Source organism: Piliocolobus tephrosceles, chromosome 3, assembly GCF_002776525.5.
Source record: "Piliocolobus tephrosceles isolate RC106 chromosome 3, ASM277652v3, whole genome shotgun sequence".
In the NCBI taxonomy this organism is placed as follows: domain Eukaryota; kingdom Metazoa; phylum Chordata; class Mammalia; order Primates; family Cercopithecidae; genus Piliocolobus; species Piliocolobus tephrosceles.
The window spans coordinates 61,577,472-61,584,812 of record NC_045436.1 but is presented as its reverse complement, the minus strand read 5'-3'; the positions used below and the strand labels follow the sequence as shown (position 1 = coordinate 61,584,812).

At 40.7% G+C, this 7,341-nt stretch overlaps 1 long non-coding RNA gene across 1 annotated transcript; it reads right to left on the bottom strand.

The window, feature by feature from the left end:
• Positions 1-1,827: 1,827 nt before the first annotated feature.
• LOC111546254 lies at positions 1,828-5,937 on the bottom strand. Its single transcript, XR_004228877.1, has 3 exons — positions 5,756-5,937; positions 4,669-4,751; positions 1,828-2,608 (listed from the first exon to the last, which is right to left on the bottom strand). It is a non-coding gene; the product is annotated as an uncharacterized LOC111546254 (long non-coding RNA).
• Between the last annotated feature and the right edge of the window lie 1,404 nt (positions 5,938-7,341).

The window sequence follows — 7,341 nt, the reverse complement described above, 5'->3', positions numbered from 1 at the left end:
AAAAATAGTTTCACTGATAATCCAATCACTTGGATAGTTAATTTTATTTTTGTTTCCTTTTTAATACTTATTCTTCCTGTTAAGGGTTTCTTGGCTTTAAATTCGTACTGATAAGCCATGTTATTTGTGTAATTTAATAGTAGCATTCTGGAGTGTGTGTGTGTGTGTGTAGTATTCTTGCCTTGGAATACTTTAACTCTGGACCAAAAGAGGTCAATTTTGTGAGTATTGCCTATTAAGTAAACAACATCCCTCATTTGTAATCCAAATATCAATTTAACAGAATAACAAGGGTCAGAAATTCAGAATAGCTGTTAAACACCTTTGATTCTTTGCTGCTGTCTGGTTATGTACATGTGTTGTGCATCTTGTTTTTTTAGTTTCCTAAATTTTTTGCTTCTGGGGACTTGAGTATTTTAAAATGATCTTAAAATTATATGAATCTACCCAGAATGTAGATGTTAAAATGTAATTAAGATGTTAAAATGTAATTAGAGGCCCCGTGCATTGGCTCACGCCTGTAATCCTAGCAGGTGGATTGCTTGAGCTCAGGAGTTTGAGATCAGCCTGGGCAACATGGTGAAACCCTGTCTCTACTAAAAATACAAAAAATTAGCTGGGTGTGGTGGTACATGCCTGTAGTCCCAGCTACTCGGGAGGCTGAGGCAAGATAATTGCTTGAACCCAGGAGATGGAGGTTGCAATGAGCTGAGATCCTGCCACTGCACTCCAACCTTGGGGGACACAGCGAGACTCTGTCTCAAAAAAAAAAAAAAAGGTAATTAGAAATGGAAATCTAGGTAAAGGAAGCTTTAAAGTGTTGTATTTTTTCCCTGAAATAAACTTTTATGATTTAATGTCTTGGAAAGAGACTCACATTAAAAGTGGTTTTTATATTTGGTAGGATAAAGCCATTGTTAATTTAATATCACAGCAAATAGAAGCAATTTTTAATGAGGTTACTGAATTGTTTAGTATTCGTAATGTGGCATCCACGTCATCTTTTCTCTTCTCCAACCATTATTAAAATAACTTGACACTTTGGGAGGCCAAGCTGGGCAGATTACCTGAGGTCAGGAATTTGAGACCAGCCTGGCCAACACGGTGAAACCCCATCTCTACTAAAAGAAAATACAAAAATTAGCCGAGCATGGTGACGTGCACCTGTAATCCCAGCTACTCTGGAGGCTGAGGCAGGAGAATAGCTTGAACCCGGGAGGCGGAGGTTGTGGTGAGCCAAGATCGCGCCACTGCACTCCAGCCTGGGCGACAGAGCAAGACTCCATCTCAAGGAAAAAATAAAAAATAAAATAATTTATGTATGTAATGACTGGCTCTAGTCATTATGGAAAATAACTTTTGGCAGTTTAGTTCCTACTTGTTAACAATTCCTCTTTTTAAGAGAGGTACTACATTAGATTTCTCAATTTCCCAGTTTGTTTTCAATACAAACAGCAACCATTGAAATGCAGAAAATTGTTATCAAGTGATGTTTCTATAAAAATAATTGAGATTCACTGGTAATAGACCCTTTAGCTTTAATGAGCAGACATGAGAATGGTTTATGATCTTAAGTTGGTAACATTCTAGAAATATATATCTGTCATACAATTTTAGTTCACAAACATATCCATAAGAATGTTTACACATGGCAGTATCAAAGCATATAAAATATTTTCTGTGTATGTAAATTGCATCTTTATGCTAATGAACAAAGTAGCAATAAATGTAGTTCATTTTTGGATGGCAGTACACATTGTTAACAATCGTGCAATTATAATAAATATGTCTGTCTACTCCTTGAACCATGAATTTTGCACACCTGAGGTTTAATTTTCACCTATTGAACTGTATTGATTTCATGATGGGCTGTGGACAGATCATCAAGTTCAGTTACAAAAATTTACTTGGCAATGAGGGTTTTTAAGTAACCTGGCAAAATTTTCAAACCTTCAGATACTATTGATTCTGATAGTACTTTGCTAATGTTGGAAGTGTTGTTAGAGAAGAACCCAGGAATAAATGAATTTGAAGACTTTAGAAATTCTCAACAGGCAAAGGGAAGCTTCCTGCCCCAGTGATTCTGATAATAGCTCCTCAGTTTTGAGGATTGCTGTTCCTGATAAAAATGTGTCAAACAGCTTAGCATGCTGGGATAAGAAAATGGCTGAGGTCCCCTGGTCTAGACTGGAGCATTTGGTGCTTAATTTTTTTGTGGTTGGACAACTTGGGAAATTTGAAGGATTTGGATCCTCAAACCAGAAAAGTGTTTATACGCCTATGCACTTTAAACTTTCCAATGAAATGCAAATAAAGTCTAGAAGGCTGAGTGACTGGCAGTTCATTCCTATTTCACTAACTCCTGAATTTGGAAGAAAAAGAGAGAGTTCTGCTTTAAATCAAAAACCTGTTCTAGTGATTAATGAGGTTAAGAGATGGTAACTTTTCAGAGGTGAAGAAGGTCTGTAAGTACCCAATACTGTATCCACAAAATTTTACCATTTTAAAAGGTAAGGAAATAGGTTCAAGACAGTTCAGACATCCTGCAGTTGCCAGAAGGCAGTATGAAGCCAGTTGTGTCCAGCTGTGGTGATAAAGCAGTAAAAACCTGAAAGTATTTGTATATTAGGCAAAAATCAGGTTAAATTTAGGTAAATAGGGAAGAAACAATGTGTAATAAAATGAACCCTGTTAAAGGCAACAGAGAAGCAAAGAAATCACTAACAAATCCAAATATCTAAGTAGTTACAATAAGTACCATAAACTTGCCAGTTTAAAGACCACATGTGGGCCGGGTGTGGGGTGCGGTGGCTCACGCCTGTAATCCCAGCACTTTGGGAGGCCGAGGCGGGCAGATCACAAAGTCAGAAGTTCAAGACCAACCTGGCCAATATGATGAAACCCGTCTCTACTAAAAAATACCAAAAAAAATTAGCCAGTTGTGGTGGCGTGCGCCTGTAGTCCCAGCTACCCAGGAGGCTGAGGCAGGAGAATCCAAAAAAAAAAAAAAAACATATGGTTTACAGACACTTCTTAAACATAATGATGTAATAGTTGAAAATAGGTGGGAAAAGATATACTAAAAATCTATCAAAAGAGAAGTGTGACAATCATATAAAATTGATTTTGCTTTGGAATTACCTTAAAATTGATTTTAAGGTAAAATAATAAAGGGAGTGTTGGAATAAAGAGTAAGCTTTTAACAATGATAACTGGAGCAATTCACCAGGATTATAACTCTGAAACAGCCTCAATATATATGAAGCAGTTCACAATGAGAAGCTGAAACCCATAAGAATAGTAATAGGCCATGTGCAGTGGCTCATGTCTGTAATCCCAGCACTCTGGGAGGCTGAAGCAGGCACATCATTTGAGCCCAGGAGTTTGAGACCAGCTGGGCAACATGGTGAAACCCTGTCATAAAAAAATTTTAAAAGCCGGGTATGTTGAATAAATACATAAAACAATAGAGCAAAATTTAAAAGCTGGATCTTTTAAGTAATATATAATAAACTGTCACTGGACTATTAGGTAAAACTTTTCCAGGTACACATGGAATAACATATTTACAAAAATTCATTATAGTAGACCACAAAGCAAAACTTAATACTGAAGATCATAATAGTTTTTCAGACAAGAGAAATCACCTTATGAGACAAGATTAGAAATCACCTATGAAATAGAGTATGGGGACTATAAGTTAACAGCATATGCATGTATTTCAAAGTAACTAGAACAGAGAACTGGTCATGTTCCCAACACAGAAATGATAAATACTTGAGGTGACGGATACCCTAAATATCCTGACTTTATCATTACACATTCTATGCATGTAACAAAATACCATATATGCTCCACTAATATGTATAAATACCAGTTTTGAAATGTTTTTAGTTTTAAAAAATTATGTAGATACTCCAAGACACGCCAAATGTCCATATGCTTGGATTGAAAGAATTAACTTTTAGAAATGTCAAATCATGTTGAAAATTAGAAGATACTTCAAATGACAGTGAATATTAAGTTACTTTAGCAACCGTACCCCTTAAACTCCAACTTCTTTTTAGTATACTCCATTTTTCCCATTGCATCTATCCCTATATATGTATGTGTGTGCATGTATGTATACATGTTAACTGTAAAATGTATCTTCCCACTCCATAAGGGCAGCAATTTTTATCTTTACCATACAACTACAAGGATGCCTGGCACATAGTAAGAGATCAACAATTTTTAAATAAATGGAAGCTGCATCTAAGACTTGGTAGCATGCAACTAAAGTGTTAGTTTATATGCTTTAATGCATATACTGAAAATGATGATTTAATGACATACTCATCCAAGTAGAGATAGACAACAAAATAAACCAAAAGAACTTGGAGGGAATTAATGGCATAAAATGATAATGGAATTTTCCCAAGATGGTGTGCCTCAGCCACTTGGAAATAGCAAAATAATGCATAAAGATCCACTCTGTGAGCTAAACACACACACACACACACACACACACACACACACACACACACACGGAAATTCATGGGAATAGCAAAAGACACCCCAGATCCTGAGGAGGAGAAGGTGGACAAGTGGCCCCCATGATACTCTCTGGCTGATAAAAGTGACACTCCAGTACATGAGAGGGGTAGAAAGCCAGTTTCCGTGACTCACCTTTCCACTAGGGATCCGAGCAATCCAGGCCAAGGGAGAATAACTTGTTTCTCTCAAACTCCGGGAGATAACCTGGGGAAAGGCTAAAAGACAGACACCAGGAAAAGCTGCAGCCAATGTCCCGGACTTGGAACTGAGATGAGGACGCAATCTTTAACCCGGGCTTATACAAAGTTAGTCACTGCCCACCTGGCAGCAAGGGCCATTGCAGGCGTTTTAGTCTCTGTCTGGGGATTGGAGCACATGCTCTGAGCAGGAAATGGTCCACATGGCCAGAATTGAGCGGCGAGTATGGAGAGTACTCCAACACTAGTGGTTGGAAGTGGGCTCCCTACCACCGCAGGACTAGAGGACTGGAGTGGCAGGAGAGTTGCTGACGCTGAGGTTTATCCTGGGTGGCAAGATTTGAAACCAGAGACAGCCTTGCAAGCTAGAACCAGTCTGCATATGGCTGGGTACCCTATCCTGCTCCCTTGGTCAGTCGGAAGAGTGCCCCACTAGTTACAAGGAGTGGGAGGTGGACCCCACTCTGTCTTGCCTGGATTGGGAGCAATGGGTCAAATTCCTCTTTCCTTGCAAAGACATCAGTGTCAGGGGTGCATTCTCTGCAGTACACTCATAGTCCCACTCATTTAGAGTAACTTTAGCGGCCCAAGTCACATTTCCCTTCCTGTGCAAAGATCTTGGTACAGTGGCACTCTCTCCATACCCAGGCATATTCCCAGGCATTTGGAGCACCCACGTTCCTGGATTAGCAGCCTGAGCTGCTCCTCCCTTTTCCTGGAAAGACCTTATTGCACCAGCAGTACCTCCACTCCTTGCCAGGGTACATTTTCAGTCATTCAGAGTACACAGTAGCCTGGATTAGGAGACAGAGTTGCTCCTCCCTTACTGTGCAGAGAACTTGGTGCAGCAGGGCCCTTTTCGCCCCTACACCCAGGCATATCTTCAGGAATTTGGAGCACTGGATCATCTGGATTAGCAGCCTGAGCTGCCCATCCCTTTCCCTGCAAAGACTTTGTTATAGCAGCAGTTATTATATGTGTCACCAGTGGACACATTTCCAGGTCACTGGGCATCTGCTCACCTAGATTAGGAGCCTGAGGTGCCCCTTCCTTCCTGTGCACAGATCCTTGATACAGTGGTGCACTCTCTGCTCCATGTCCAGATGTAACTCCAGGCTTTCAGTGCACCTGCCTCCTGGAATAAGAGTTTAAGCCACCTTCCCATTCCACACACAAAGAACTTGGTGCAACAGCACTCCCTCTGCTCCACTCCCAGATGTAACTCCAAGCATTTGGCACACCTACTCCCATGGATTAGGAGTTTGAGTCACCCATAGGCAATGCAATAACTGCTGAACCATCACCCAGCATTCCTAGTGGGTTTGCAGGAGATCCCTTTCCTGCCCCACTCATGCCTGTTTAACTACCTGTAACTGCTTGAGGCACACCTGCTTCCCCGAATTAGGAGGTTGAGCTACCCCTCCCATCCCCTGCAATGTCTTTGTTGCAGCAGCGGTTTCTCAGCTCCTTGCTGGGACATATTTCTAGGCATTTGGCTCACCCACTCACCTGGATTAGGAGCCTGAGCCATCCCACCCCTTCAGGTCCACAGATCTTGGTTGCAGTCATGCTCTATCCACTCAATGCTTGGTCATATCTTCAGGCATTTGGAGCACCCACTCCTAGATTAGGAGGTTAGACTGCCCCTTTCCCATGCAGAGAACTTGGGTCCGTGGAGATCCACCCACTGGAAACCCCCACCCACTTGGAGCTGGTGCCTGTTGCTGCCATTGGAGAACCTGTAGGCAGGCCTGCCCAGTCTGATCCCACCCATCTTTGCCCTTTTCCAGGTCTTATCAGGGAGCTCAGACCACTGTACATTCCATAGCCCATGCCTGAGGCAACAGAGGGTTTCTCCCAGTAAAGAAGGATCAAGTATATACCCATCTGCATCAGCCACAACTGACTCTTACCATAAGCATCACCTACTGGCCTGGAGGTTAAATGGAACAACACAATAGGAAATCTGCTGACACAAGCATGCAACTCTGGAGAATAAGATAGGTTTCCTAACACCTCCTCCACCCCAGCCACACAGGAGCCAGTGAGCATGCTCATATGCCCAGTATCCTGCTGCTACAGTGTTTGGAAAAGCCACCATATAAAAATTATCTATAACCAGGCAACTTAGACTCTGCCACCAAAATTACCCAAAACCAAAACCAAAGCACCCTACACAAAATACATTATAGACATCCCTTGAAGGGAGAAACAAATGAAATGAAAGCAAGTTAAAATATATATATAAGGAGAGATAGCTTCTCCAGTGAGAAAAAACAAGAGAAACAACACTGAAAGTAATTTAAAAAAAAAAAAAAAAGAAAAGAAAACCGATACAACACCCTCAAAGGATTATGCTAACTCTCCAGCAACAGATCCCAACCAAAACGAACTCTTTGAAATACTAGATAAAGAACTCAAAGTACTCCAGACTGGGTGACAGAGCAAGACCCTGTTTCAAAAAAAAAAAAAAAAAATTCAAAGTAGATTTTACAGAAGCTCAATGAGATTCAAGAGAAAGCTGAAAACCAACACAAAGAAATCAGAAAAACAAGTCAAGATATGAAAGCTGAGACATCATTTTAAAAACCCAAACAGAACTCTAGGA